Here is a 13781-nt window from a genome sequence, read left to right as displayed (position 1 = left end):
TAGATATTTTACATACCTTATGTTTCATTTGTACAACCTCTCTCTCCATTTTATAGATGAGGATGCTGAGACTTGGAGAGGCTAAGTAACTTAGTTACTAAGTTGTGCAGTCAAGATTCCAACCCAGATCTTTCTGAATTCTGAAGCTATTCTCTGACCATATTCTATAATGCATGTGAGGATGCAAAGCTAAATGAGCCTTTCACTCTCTGCCTTTATCTTCTCTCTACAGTTATCTTGCATTTTATGGAAGGGCTAGCTCAGTGATGGGAATGGATGTTTTTATGGAAAAGAATCACTTACTGGCCAGGCATGGTGGCTCATGCCTGTAAGCCCAGCACTTAGGGAGGCCGAGGCGGGTGGATCACGAGGTCAGGAGTTCAAGACCAGCCTGGCCAAGTCTCTGCTACAAAAATTAGCCAGGTGTGGTGGGGTGCACCTGGCTGTAATCCCAGCCACTTGGGAGGCTGAGGTAGAGAATTGCTTGAACCCAGGAGGTGGATGTTGCGTCACTGCACTCCAGCCTGGGCGACAGAGCAAGACTCTGTCTCAAAAAAAAAAAAATCACTTGCTGTTCCAGGAACAATGGTTGTATCTTAATATAATAAGAGGAGTAAACAAGTATTGAATCCTTAGTATGCGCCAGCCATTACACTAAGAGCATTACCCTCACGATCTTACTTAATCCTCACCGCAAGCCCATGAGCTGAGCACTGTGCATGCGTGCTACTGGGAGGTAGTGGGTGGGACCAGTATAGGCTCTTCCAGCTCACTGCCACGACTTGGCAGGGTGAGGTCCATTGCATTGACTTCCATGCCAGCTGCTGTAGGAAAATACACTGGAGGCCAGGTGCAGTGGCTCATGCCTGAATCCCAGCACTTCGGGAGGCTGAGGAGGTGGGCAGATCCCTTGAGCCAGGAGTTCGAGACTGGCTTAGGCAACATGGCAAGACCCCATCTCTATGAGAAATACAAAAATTAGCCAGGCATGGTGGTGCATGCCTGTAGTCCCAGCTTACTCAGGGGGCTGAGGTGGGAGGATTGCTTGAGCCCAGAAGGTCAAGGCTGCAATCAAGCCGAGATTGCACCATGACACTACTGCCTGGGCAACAAAGTGAGACGCTGTTTCCAAAAAAAACAAAAACAAACAAACAGAAAACACCAGAGACCATTGTACCATGACACTACAGCCTGGGCAACAAAGTGAGACGCTGTTTCCAAAAAAACAAAAACAAACAAACAGAAAACAGCAGAGACCTGGTTCCTAGGTTCATATCATTCTCCCGTGGAACATAAACAGCTAGTGTAAGACCTTTCTTCCTCCAGAAACAAGTGAGTTATGAGTGCAGATACAGTTCATTGACAGTCAATGTGATCCATAAGCTGGGTGGGACAGTGGTTTTTGCAAGGCCACATCCCACCTTATCATCTTCTTCCCTGTAATAGCTGTAAAAGTATTAGCTCATATTTGTTGAGCTGTTGTTGAGCTCCAGACGCTGTCCTAGTCATTGTACATGCATTCTCTCTAATCCTCATTGCTATTCTCTGAGGGTAGAACTGAGACAAAAAAAATTAAGTCCATTTGCCCAAGGACTCACAGCAAATGGAAGGGCTCTGATTTGGACCTGAGGGCATCTGTTTTTAGAGGCTAAATGCCTAACAGGGAGGTCTACAGCTGAAAGTCTCAACCAGATGGTAAATGAGAAGCACTGCGTTTTATTCACCTTCCTGACACCAGGTCATGTACTGTAGGAACTCAGTGAGACTTGTTACTCAGGGCCAGGTGCAGTGGCTCACACCTGTAATCCCAGCACTTTGGGAGGCTGAGGCGAGTGAATCACCAGTTCAGGAGTTTAAAACCAGCCTGGCCAATATGGTGAAACCCCAACTCTACTAAAAATACAAAAATCAGCTGGGTGTGGTGGTGGGCACCTGTAGTCCCAGCGTCTGGGGAGGCTGAGGCAGGAGAATCGCTTGAACCCGGGAGGCGGAAGTTGCAGTGAGCCAAGATCATACCACTGCACTCCAGCCTGGGTGACAGAACAAGACTCCATCTCAAAAAACAAACAAACAAAAAAACCCCCAAAAACTTGTTACTCAGAAGAACCACCAAAAGGTTGTTGTTTTGCGGGATTGGCAATGGTGTGGAGTATATTGTATGTGCTAAGTGCTTTTTAACCAACTTGGATCGAGGCCAGAGTTATTTTCCTATTCTAGGTCTGACCTCAAAGTGCTCCCTTCGGCATGTTGGATTCAATTATTAGGGTGTTTTCACATTTACCTTTCCCAGCAATAGTTTTCAGGCTTAGCATTCTGCTCACATTTCACTTTTAACTAAGTCTCTCTTTAGCAATCTGCTCAGACCTTTTGCCTGTGTGAATAAAGTTTGATTTTCACAAAGGGCACTTTCTAGTCAAAATTCCATACTTGCTGCTTTCCGGGCTATGAAGTGCTGACCTGGGTGGAGGAGGCATTCCTTCCTTAGAAAAGGACAGAGCTTGAAGCCCTTCATTCATGCCAGGGCCCTTCTCTCCCACTTTGGAACAGTATCAGTCAGATGTACTTCATTAGAGAGACCCTGGGCCAGTTCCTAGGAGCTTCCTGTCCACCAGCTGCTACAGTGGGGTTGGCAGGTACCAGGTGTGGCCAGCAAACCTACCTGCCTCAGAGGCCTGGGTCCTTTGAAGTGCCGAAGGAATGTCACACTTCAAAGAAACCTCACTGCAGCTGTCACCTGGCTATGGAGGAGAGATCAGAGAGTTAATATGCAACCATGAAACTCCCACCTCCAGCCAACACCTGCAAAGCTGAAGCATATTTTTTTTTTTTCTGGTGCACAGGATTTGAAAACATTGTTCCTAATTTATCTCAGCATTGTTCCTAATTTATCTCAGCAAGAGCTCAGTGCCCTATGTCTTCAGATAAAGATCCATTGTACATATCTGTCCAACAATAAAATAAGTAAATGAGCTGGATTTTTCTTTTCTGAATAGGAATTATTTAGTAATGAAGTAAGTATTTGCAATTACTATTTGCAGGGGTTTAATTATGGGACTAATTTGTAAAAAACATTAGCAAGGCTTTGTACAAATGTAGCATCTTTTATCTGAGGATCACAATGTGTTGTATGCAAATGAATTAACTCGGCTGACGGCTCTGTTTGGTATGCACTCAGTCACTGTTTTAAATTTTCCTTGGGCATTCAGCACTCTAGGGCTGGGGTGGGAAGCCAACATTTATTTATAAATTGCAGCAAGATGGATGTAGATTAGATCTAAAAAAGGACTTCCTGGTTGTGATGTTACTAAATGCTGGCCTGAATTACTGCGGCAGTTTTTAAAGACTTGCGTGAACAAGACTTCCTGTCACTTTGATGGTAGTCTTTTTATTAGAAAACCAAACCCATCATCTTCTCCCAGTAGAAGAAGCTAAGTTCTCAACTTAAACACAAATAGTAAGCCATTAAAGAAAAGAAAAAGAGGGTTGGAGTGAGTGACTACAAAAGCCCAAATTCTGGCAGACTCTCCTTTAAGGCTCTGGACTCTGCTAAAACCTGGACAGCAGGAAGGTATGTCTCAATTAACATCATAAAGGCTAAATTTTGCCTGGGGATAGCCTTTGTTACAGTTCCTAGCCCCCCCAAAAATGGCTTTAGCTCCCTTTCCCTCCCACCCTTATTTATACATTCCAATAAATATTTGCATCTAAAAAATAAGATAGACAAATACCTGCATGTATATGTTTAGAGTGGAATTTCATTACAGATTTCTGCCTAATGCTGACAGATAAACCAGGCCCGATGACCTAATATTCCTCCTGCGCTTGTTTTATTTGAGCTTCGTGTTTCTTCTACTTACTCCTCCTTCAGCAGGAACAGAAAAGATTTTAGAAAAGAACAGGTTCTTTGCAAACTGCCTATGGCTACTCTGATGGCAGACCCTCATTCACCCTCATTCTCTGCTTTCTAATCTCTTTCCTGTCCCAATGCCTTATGGTTTATTGAACCCTCAAAACTTTCTGTAGCTTTGGTGCTAAATTTTGCAATCAGTTTTCTTCCTCCCTTAGGGGTTAGTGCCCCTGGACTCATACTGGGCTGCAGCAGAGCAAGTGGAAGGTCAGAGGAGTTGAAAAGAAGAGTTTCTGGAATTGGGCTGCTTAGTTCAAAATCTGGTTTATGAACCATGGGAACTTGGGCAGGTTTCTTCACCTCTCTGCCTAGTTTCTTTAACTGTCAAATGGGGACAGTATTAATCCCTACCTTATAGAAAATTCATGAGAGTTTAAATGAGATGATATGTGTATAATACATATTTCAGATAACATAATACAGATTTCTGTTAGACTCCAAAAACATAAGGATGTGTATACTTGTATCTCATAGCATTTTTGAATGCTTTTCACATGCTTCTTAAGTATTGTACACATATCATCTCATTTAATTCTCATGACTTTTCTATAAGGTAGGAATTAATACTGTCCCCATTTGAAAGTTAAACCAGGCAGCGAGATGAAGAAACCTGCCCAACTTCCCATGGTTCATAAACCAGATTTTGAACTAAGCAGCCCAATTCCAGAAACTCTTCTTTTAATTAATTAGACTCTGAAAACATAAGGATGCTTATACTTATATTTCTTTCCTGGATCCAGAGCATCTTCAATTATTACGGTGTTTCTCCAACTGTGGGTTGGATATTATTAATGGTTCATGAACTCAACTTAATTTGATATCAACTAGCCTATGAAAAAAGGAAAAATATCTGTGTACAAGACAGGTATGAAGGATAGTTTCATGTGCGTCCGTGTGAAGAGACCACCAAACAGGCTTTGTGTGAGCAATAAAGCTGTTTATTTCACCTGGGTGCAGGTGGGCTGAGTCTGAAAAGAGAGTCAGCAAAGGGTGGTGGATTATCATTAGTTCTTACAGGTTTTGGGATAGGCGGTGAAGTTAAGAGCAATGTTTTGCAGGCAGGGGTGGATCTCACAAAGTACATTCTCAAGGGTGGGGAGAATTACAAAGAACCTTCTTAAGGGTGGGGGAAATTATAAAGAATCTTCTTAAGGGTGGCAGAGATTACAAAGTACATTGATCAGTGAGGGTGGGGCAGAAACAAATCACAATGGTGGAATGTCATCAGTTAAGGCTATTTTTACTTCTTTTGTGGATCTTCAGTTACTTCAGGCCATCTGGATGTATATGTGCAAGTCACAGGGGATGCGATGGCTTGGCTTGGGCTCAGAGGCCTGACAGATAGTACTGCCAGGCATGATAGCATGCGTCTGTAGTCCCAGCTATTCAGGAGGCTGAAGTGGGAGGATTGCTTGAGTCCAGGAGTTCTTGGCTGTAGTGCGTGATGCCAGCTGAGTGTCTGCACTAAGTTCAGCATCAATGTAGTGACCTCCCAGAAGCAGGAGACAACCAGGTTGCCTAAGGAGGGGTGAACTGGCACAGGTTGGAAATAGAGCAGTGCAAAACTCCCACACTGATCAGTATTGGCATCACACCTGTGAAGAGCGACTGCCTTGTAGCCTGGACAACATACTGAAACCTGCCTCTTTTGAGTTCTTACCTTATAAAATATCCTTTCTTCTCATGCATCTGTCCTAAGACAACAGAAAGTACAGTATGTAAACATTTTTTTTTAAAAAGAATAGTACTGTTTTAGAAAACTTTTATTTATTTTATACCTGTATACTTATATATGATATGTACATTTACTTAACATGCTTTTACCTATGTATATTTACATATATACTTACATGAGGTACACTGAATCATGATGTAAAATATTATTTCAAGCACAGTCAAAAAAGTGAAAAAATGCAAGACATTTTTTCATACAAATTGAACAGAGTTGCCTGCTGCACCCCTGTTTCTCCCCTGCGTCATGGGTTATGTACTGAACTCTTTCAAGATGATAATGGTCTTTTAGAAATATTATTAGGAAAGTTCGTCATAAATGCAGCCAAGGAGGGAAGAAAGGAATAATTTAAATGACATATAGGGCAAGGCAGACAAAAACTATTGGGCATAGTATGTAAATTATAGAAGTTCATTTTTTACAAAGTATATATATGTAAAGGGTTAATATCTTTACTATATACAGAACACTTCCAAGGCATATGAGCAATTAATTCATAAAAGGACAGTTGGCCAGGGGAGGAGCCAAGATGGCCGAATAGGAACAGCTCCGGTCTACAGCTCCCAGCGCCAGCGACGCAGAAGACGGGTGATTTCTGCATTTCCATCTGAGGTACCGTGTTCATCTCACTAGGGAGTGCCAGACAGTGGGCGCAGGTCAGTGGGTGAGCGCACCGTGCGCCAGCCGAAGCAGGGGCGAGGCATTGCCTCACTCGGGAAGCGCAAGGGGTCAGGGAGTTCCCTTTCCAGGGGTGACAGACGGCACCTGGAAAATCGGGCCACTCCCACCCGAATACTGTGCTTTTCCGACGGGCTTAGGAAACGGTGCCCCAGGAGAGTATAGCCCGCACCTGGCTCAGAGGGTCCTACGCCCACGGAGTCTCGCTGATTGCTAGCACAGCAGTCTGAGATCAAACAGCAAGTCGGCAGCGAGGCTGGGGGAGGGGCGCCCGCCATTGCCCAGGCTCGCTTAGGTAAACAAAGCAGCCTGGAAGCTCCAACTGGGTGGAGCCCACCACAGCTCAAGGAGGCCTGCCTGCCTCTGTAGGCTCCACCTCTGGGGGCAGGGCACAGACAAACAAAAAGACAGCAGTAACCTCTGCAGACTTAAATGTCCCTGTCTGACAGCTTTGAGGAGAGCAGTGGTTCTCCCAGCACGAAACTGGAGATCTCAGAACGGGCTGACTGCCTCCTCAAGTGGGTCCCTGACCCCTGACCCCCGAGCAGCCTAACTGGGAGGCACCCCCCAGCAGGGGCAGACTGACACCTCACACGGCCGGCCAGGTACTCCAACAGACCTGCAGCTGAGGGTCCTGTCTGTTAGAAGGAAAACTAACAGAAAGGACATCCACACCAAAAACCCATCTGTACATCACCATCATCAAAGACCAAAAGTAGATAAAACCACAAAGATGGGGAAAAAACAGAGCAGAAAAACTGGAAACTCTAAAAAGCAGAGTACCTCTCCTCCTCCAAAGGAACGCAGTTCCTCACCAGCAACGGAACAAAGCTGGACGGAGAATGACTTTGACGAGCTGAGAGAAGAAGGCTTCAGACGATCAAATTACTCCGAGCTACGGGAGGATATCCAAACCAAAGGCAAAGAAGTTGAAAACTTTGAAAAAAATTTAGAAGAATGTATAACTAGAATAACCAATACAGAGAAGTGCTTAAAGGAGCTGATGGAGCTGAAAACCAAGGCTCGAGAACTACGTGAAGAATGCAGAAGCCTCAGGAGCCGATGCGATCAAATGGAAGAAAGGGTATCAGCCCTGGAAGATGAAATGAATGAAATGAAGCAAGAAGGGAAGTTTAGAGAAAAAAGAATAAAAAGAAACGAGCAAAGCTTCCAAGAAATGTGGGACTATGTGAAAAGACCAAATCTACGTCTGATTTGTGTACCTGAAAGTGACGAGGAGAATGGAAACAAGTTGGAAAACACTCTGCAGGATATTATCCAGGAGAACTTCCCCAATCTAGCAAGGCAGGCCAACATTCAGATTCAGGAAATACAGAGAACGCCACAAAGATACTCCTCAAGAAGAGCAACTCCAAGACACATAATTGTCAGATTCACCAAAGTTGAAATGAAGGAAAAAATGTTAAGGGCAGCCAGAGAGAAAGGTCGGGTTACCATCAAAGGGAAGCCCATCAGACTAACAGTGGATCTCTCGGCAGAAACCCTACAAGCCAGAAGAGAGTGGGGGCCAATATTCAACATTCTTAAAGAAAAGAATTTTCAACCCAGAATTTCATATCCAGCCAAACTAAGCTTCATAAGTGAAGGAGAAATAAAATACTTTACAGACAAGCAAATGCTGAGAGATTTTGTCACCACCAGGCCTGCCCTAAAAGAGCTCCTGAAGGAAGCGCTAAACATGGAAAGGCACAACCGGTACCAGCCACTGCAAAATCATACCGAAATGTAAAGACCATCGAGACTAGGAAGAGACTGCATCAACTAACGAGCAAAATAACCAGCTAACATCATAATGACAGAATCAGATTCACACATAACAATATTAACTTTAAATGTAAATGGACTAAATGCTCCAATTAAAAGACACAGACTGGCAAATTGGATAAAGACTCAAGACCCATCAGTGTGCTGTATTCAGGAAACCCATCTCACGTGCAGAGACACACATAGGCTCAAAATAAAAGGATGGAGGAAGATCTACCAAGCAAATGGAAAACAAAAAAAGGCAGGGGTTGCAATCCTAGTCTCTGATAAAACAGACTTTAAACCAACAAAGATCAAAAGAGACAAAGAAGGCCATTACATAATGGTAAAGGGATTAATTCAACAAGAAGAGCTAACTATCCTAAATATATATGCACCCAATATAGGAGCACCCAGATTCATAAAGCAAGTCCTGAGTGACCTACAAAGAGACTTAGACTCCCACACATTAATAATGGGAGACTTTAACACCCCACTGTCAACATTAGACAGATCAACGAGACAGAAAGTCAACAAGGATACCCAGGAATTGAACTCAGCTCTGCACCAAGCAGACCTAATAGACATCTACAGAACTCTCCACCCCAAATCAACAGAATATACATTTTTTTCAGCACCACACCATACCTATTCCAAAATTGACCATATACTTGGAAGTAAAGCTCTCCTCAATAAATGTAAAAGAACAGAAATTATAACAAACTATCTCTCAGATCACAGTGCAATCAAGCTAGAACTCAGGATTAAGAATCTCACTCAAAACCGCTCAACTACGTGGAAACTGAACAACCTGCTCCTGAATGACTACTGGGTACATAACGAAATGAAGGCAGAAATAAAGATGTTCTTTGAAACCAACGAGAACAAAGACACAACATACCAGTATCTCTGGGATGCATTCAAAGCAGTGTGTAGAGGGAAATTTATAGCACTAAATGCCCACAAGAGAAAGCAGGAAAGATCCAAAATTGACACCCTAACATCACAATTAAAAGAACTAGAAAAGCAAGAGCAAACACATTCAAAAGCGAGCAGAAGGCAAGAAATAACTAAAATCAGAGCAGAACTGAAGGAAATAGAGACACAAAAAACCCTTCAAAAAATCAATGAATCCAGGAGCTGGTTTTTTGAAAGGATCAACAAAATTGATACACCGCTAGCAAGATTAATAAAGAAAAAAAGAGAGAAGAATCAAATAGATGCAATAAAAAATGATAAAGGGGATATCACCACCGATCCCACAGAAATACAAACTACCGTCAGAGAATATTACAAACACCTCTACGCAAATAAACTAGAAAATCTAGAAGAAATGGATAAATTCCTCAACACATACACCCTCCCAAGACTAAACCAGGAAGAAGTTGAATCTCTGAATAGACCAATAACAGGAGCTGAAATTGTGGCAATAATCAATAGCTTACCAACCAAAAAAAGTCCAGGACCAGATGGGTTCACAGCCGAATTCTACCAGAGGTACAAGGAGGAGCTGGTACCAATCCTTCTGAAACTATTCCAATCAATAGAAAAAGAGGGAATCCTCCCTAACTCATTTTATGAGGCCAGCATCATCCTGATACCAAAGCCTGGCAGAGACACAACAAAAAAAGAGAATTTTAGACCAATATCCTTGATGAACATTGATGCAAAAATCCTCAATAAAATACTGGCAAACAGAATCCAGCAGCACATCAAAAAGCTTATCCACCATGATCAAGTGGGCTTCATCCCTGGGATGCAAGGCTGGTTCAATATATGCAAATCAATAAATGTAATCCAGCATATAAACAGAACCAAAGTCAAAAACCACGTGATTATCTCAATAGATGCAGAAAAGGCCTTTGACAAAATTCAACAACCCTTCATGCTAAAAACTCTCAATAAATTAGGTATTGATGGGTTGTATCTCAAAATAATAAGAGCTATTTATGACAAACCCACAGCCAATATCATACTGAATGGGCAAAAACTGGAAGCATTCCCTTTGAAAACTGGCACAAGACAGGGATGCCCTCTCTCACCACTTCTATTCAACATAGTGTTGGAAGTTCTGGCCAGGGCAATTAGGCAAGAGAAGGAAATCAAGGGTATTCAATTAGGAAAAGAGGAAGTCAAATTGTCCCTGTTTGCAGATGACATGATAGTATATCTAGAAAACCCCATTGTCTCAGCCCCAAATCTCCTTAAGCTGATAAGCAACTTCAGCAAAGTCTCAGGATACAAAATCAATGTACAAAAATCACAAGCATTCTTATACATCAATAACAGACAAACAGAGAGCCAAATCATGAGTGAACTCCCATTCACAATTGCTTCAAAGAGAATAAAATACCTAGGAATCCAACTTACAAGGGATGTGAAGGACCTCTTCAAGGAGAACTACAAACCACTGCTCAAGGAAATAAAAGAGGATACAAACAAATGGAAGAACATTCCATGCTCATGGGTAGGAAGAATCAATATCATGAAAATGGCCATCCTTCCCAAGGTAATTTACAGATTCAATGCCATCCCCATCAAGTTACCAATGACTTTCTTCACAGAATTGGAAAAAACTACTTTAAGGTTCATATGGAACCAAAAAAGAGCCCGCATCACCAAGTCAATCCTAAGCCAAAAGAACAAAGCTGGAGGCATCACACTACCTGACTTCAAACTATACTACAAGGCTACAGTAACCAAAACAGCATGGTACTGGTACCAAAACAGAGATATAGATCAATGGAACAGAACAGAGCCGTCAGAAATAATGCCACATATCTACAAGTATCTGATCTTTGACAAACCTGAGAAAAACAAGAAATGGGGAAAGGATTCCCTATTTAATAAATGGTGCTGGGAAAACTGGCTAGCCATATGTAGAAAGCTGAAACTGGATCCCTTCCTTACACCTTATACAAAAATCAATTCAAGATGGATTAAAGACTTAAATGTTAGACATAAAACCATAAAAACCCTAGAAGAAAACCTAGGCAATACCATTCAGGACATAGGCATGGGCAAGGACTTCATGTCTAAAACACCAAAAGCAATGGCAACAAAAGCCAAAATTGACAAATGGGATCTAATTAAACTAAAGAGCTTCTGCACAGCAAAAGAAACTACCATCAGAGTGAACAGGCAACCTACAAAATGGGAGAAAATTTTCGCAACCTACTCATCTGACAAAGGGCTAATATCCAGAATCTACAATGAACTCCAACAAATTTACAAGAAAAAAACAAACAACCCCATCAACAAGTGGGCGAAGGACATGAACAGACACTTCTCAAAAGAAGACATTTATGCAGCCAAAAAACACATGAAAAAATGCTCACCATCACTGGCCATCAGAGAAATGCAAATCAAAACCACAATGAGATAGCATCTCACACCAGTTAGAATGGCAATCATTAAAAAGTCAGGAAACAACAGGTGCTGGAGAGGATGTGGAGAAATAGGAACACTTTTACACTGTTGGTGGGACTGTAAACTAGTTCAACCCTTGTGGAAGTCAGTGTGGCGATTCCTCAGGGATCTAGATCTAGAAATTCCATGTGACCCAGCCATCCCATTACTGGGTATATACCCAAAGGACTATAAATCATGCTGCTATAAAGACACATGCACACGTATGTTTATTGCGGCATTATTCACAATAGCAAAGACTTGGAACCAACCCAAATGTCCAACAATGATAGACTGGATTAAGAAAATGTGGCACATATACACCATGGAATACTATGCAGCCATAAAAAATGATGAGTTCACGTCCTTTGTAGGGACATGGATGAAATTGGAAATCATCATTCTCAGTAAACTATCGCAAGAACAAAAAACCAAACACCGCATATTCTCACTCATAGGTGGGAATTGAACAGTGAGAACACATGGACACAGGAAGGGGAACATCACACTTCGGGGACTGTTGTGGGGTTGGGGGAGGGGGGAGGGATAGCATTGGGAGATACACCTAATGCTAGATGACAAGTTGGTGGGTGCAGCGCACCAGCATGGCACATGTATACATATGCAACTTACCTGCACGTTGCACACATATACCATAGAGCCTAAAGTATAGTAATAATAATAATAATAATAAGAAAAAGAAAAAGAAAAAAAAAAAAAGGACAGTTGGCCACCTCTATCTGTGGATTCTGCATCTGTGGATTCAACCAACTGTGAATCAAAGCATTTCAAAAAAAATTATAATTATCTCTGTACTGAACATGTACAGACTTTTAGATCTTGTCATTATTCCCTAAATAATACAGTATAACAACTATTTACATAACATTTAATTTTATTGATATTGTAAGTAATCTAGAGACTAGTTAAAGTATACAGGAGGCCGGGCGTGGTGGCTCATGCCTGTAATCCCAGCACTTTGGGAAGCCGAGGAGGGCGAATCACGAGGTCAGGAGTTTGAGACTAGCCTGGCCAACATGGTGAAACCCCATCTCTACTAAAAAAGATGAAAAATTAACTGGGTGTACTGGTGGGCGCCTGTAATCCCAGCTACTCAGGAGGCTGAGGCAGGAGAATTGCTTGAACTCGGGAGGCGAAAGTTGCAGTGAGCCGAGATCGCGCCACTGTACTCCAGCCCTGGTGACAGAGGGAGACTCCATCAAAAAAAAAAAAAAAAAAAAGTATACAGAAGAGACCAGGTGCAGTCGCTCATGCCTGTAATCCCAGCACTTTGGGATGCCAAGGTGGGCAGATCACCTGAGGCTAGGAGTTCAAGACCAGCCTGGGCAACATGATGAAACCCTGTTTCTACTAAATATATAAAAATTAGCCGAGCGTGGTGGTGGGTGCCTGTAATCCCAGCTACTCAGGAGGCTGAGGCAGGAGAATCGCTTGAACCTGGGAGGTAAAGGTTGCAGGGAGCCAAGATGGTGCCACCACACTCCAGCTTGGGTGACAGAGCGAGACTCCATCTCAAAAAATAAAAAATAAAAAAAAGTATACAGGGAAATGTGCATAGGTTATATGCAAATACTATATCATTTTATATTGCAGACCTGAGTATTTGCAGATTTTGGTACCTGCAAGAGGTCCTGGAACCAATACCCCATGGATACTGAGGGGACAACTGTAAATAGTAAGCATATAAAAATATCTTTCACTTCATTACTAATAAAGGAATACAAAGGAAAACCATGAAATTATTTTTTTCGTCTATCAAATTAACAATTTTGTTTTATGGTAATATCCAATGTGGAGAAAGTTACAGGGAAATAAACACTTCCATAAAAGACTAGCAGGGATAAAGATTGTGATAACTTTTCTGAGGGAGCAATCTGGCAATTTGATTTCAAAAGCCATAAAAATGTATATACCCTTTGGATTGAAAATTCTACTTCAAATAATTTATCCTAAGGCCATAATAAAGCTGTTTCACAAACATTTAGCTATCAGGATGTTCACTGCAGGACTGTTAAAAAAAAAAAATTGGATGATAATTTAAGAAAAAAGACAATTGATAAAATAAACTTCGGTGTACTGATGGAAGAATTTAAAATGATTCTCTGGTATGGTTTAAGATAATTTCCTTTTGTGTAGGGCTTGGTCTCTACAAGCAAAGCTTTGGGTACCAGACTTCTCTTAAATTAAAAACTAGGACCTTATGTTTTGCAACTGTGCCAAAGTGCAATAGATTGAATTTAGGCAGAAGTGCTAACTTAAATAATAATGCGA

This window comes from Pongo abelii, chromosome 10 (genome assembly GCF_028885655.2).
Source record: "Pongo abelii isolate AG06213 chromosome 10, NHGRI_mPonAbe1-v2.0_pri, whole genome shotgun sequence".
Lineage (NCBI taxonomy): Eukaryota > Metazoa > Chordata > Mammalia > Primates > Hominidae > Pongo > Pongo abelii.
The sequence above is the reverse complement of the archived record's forward strand: the minus strand, read 5'-3'. Positions refer to the sequence as shown.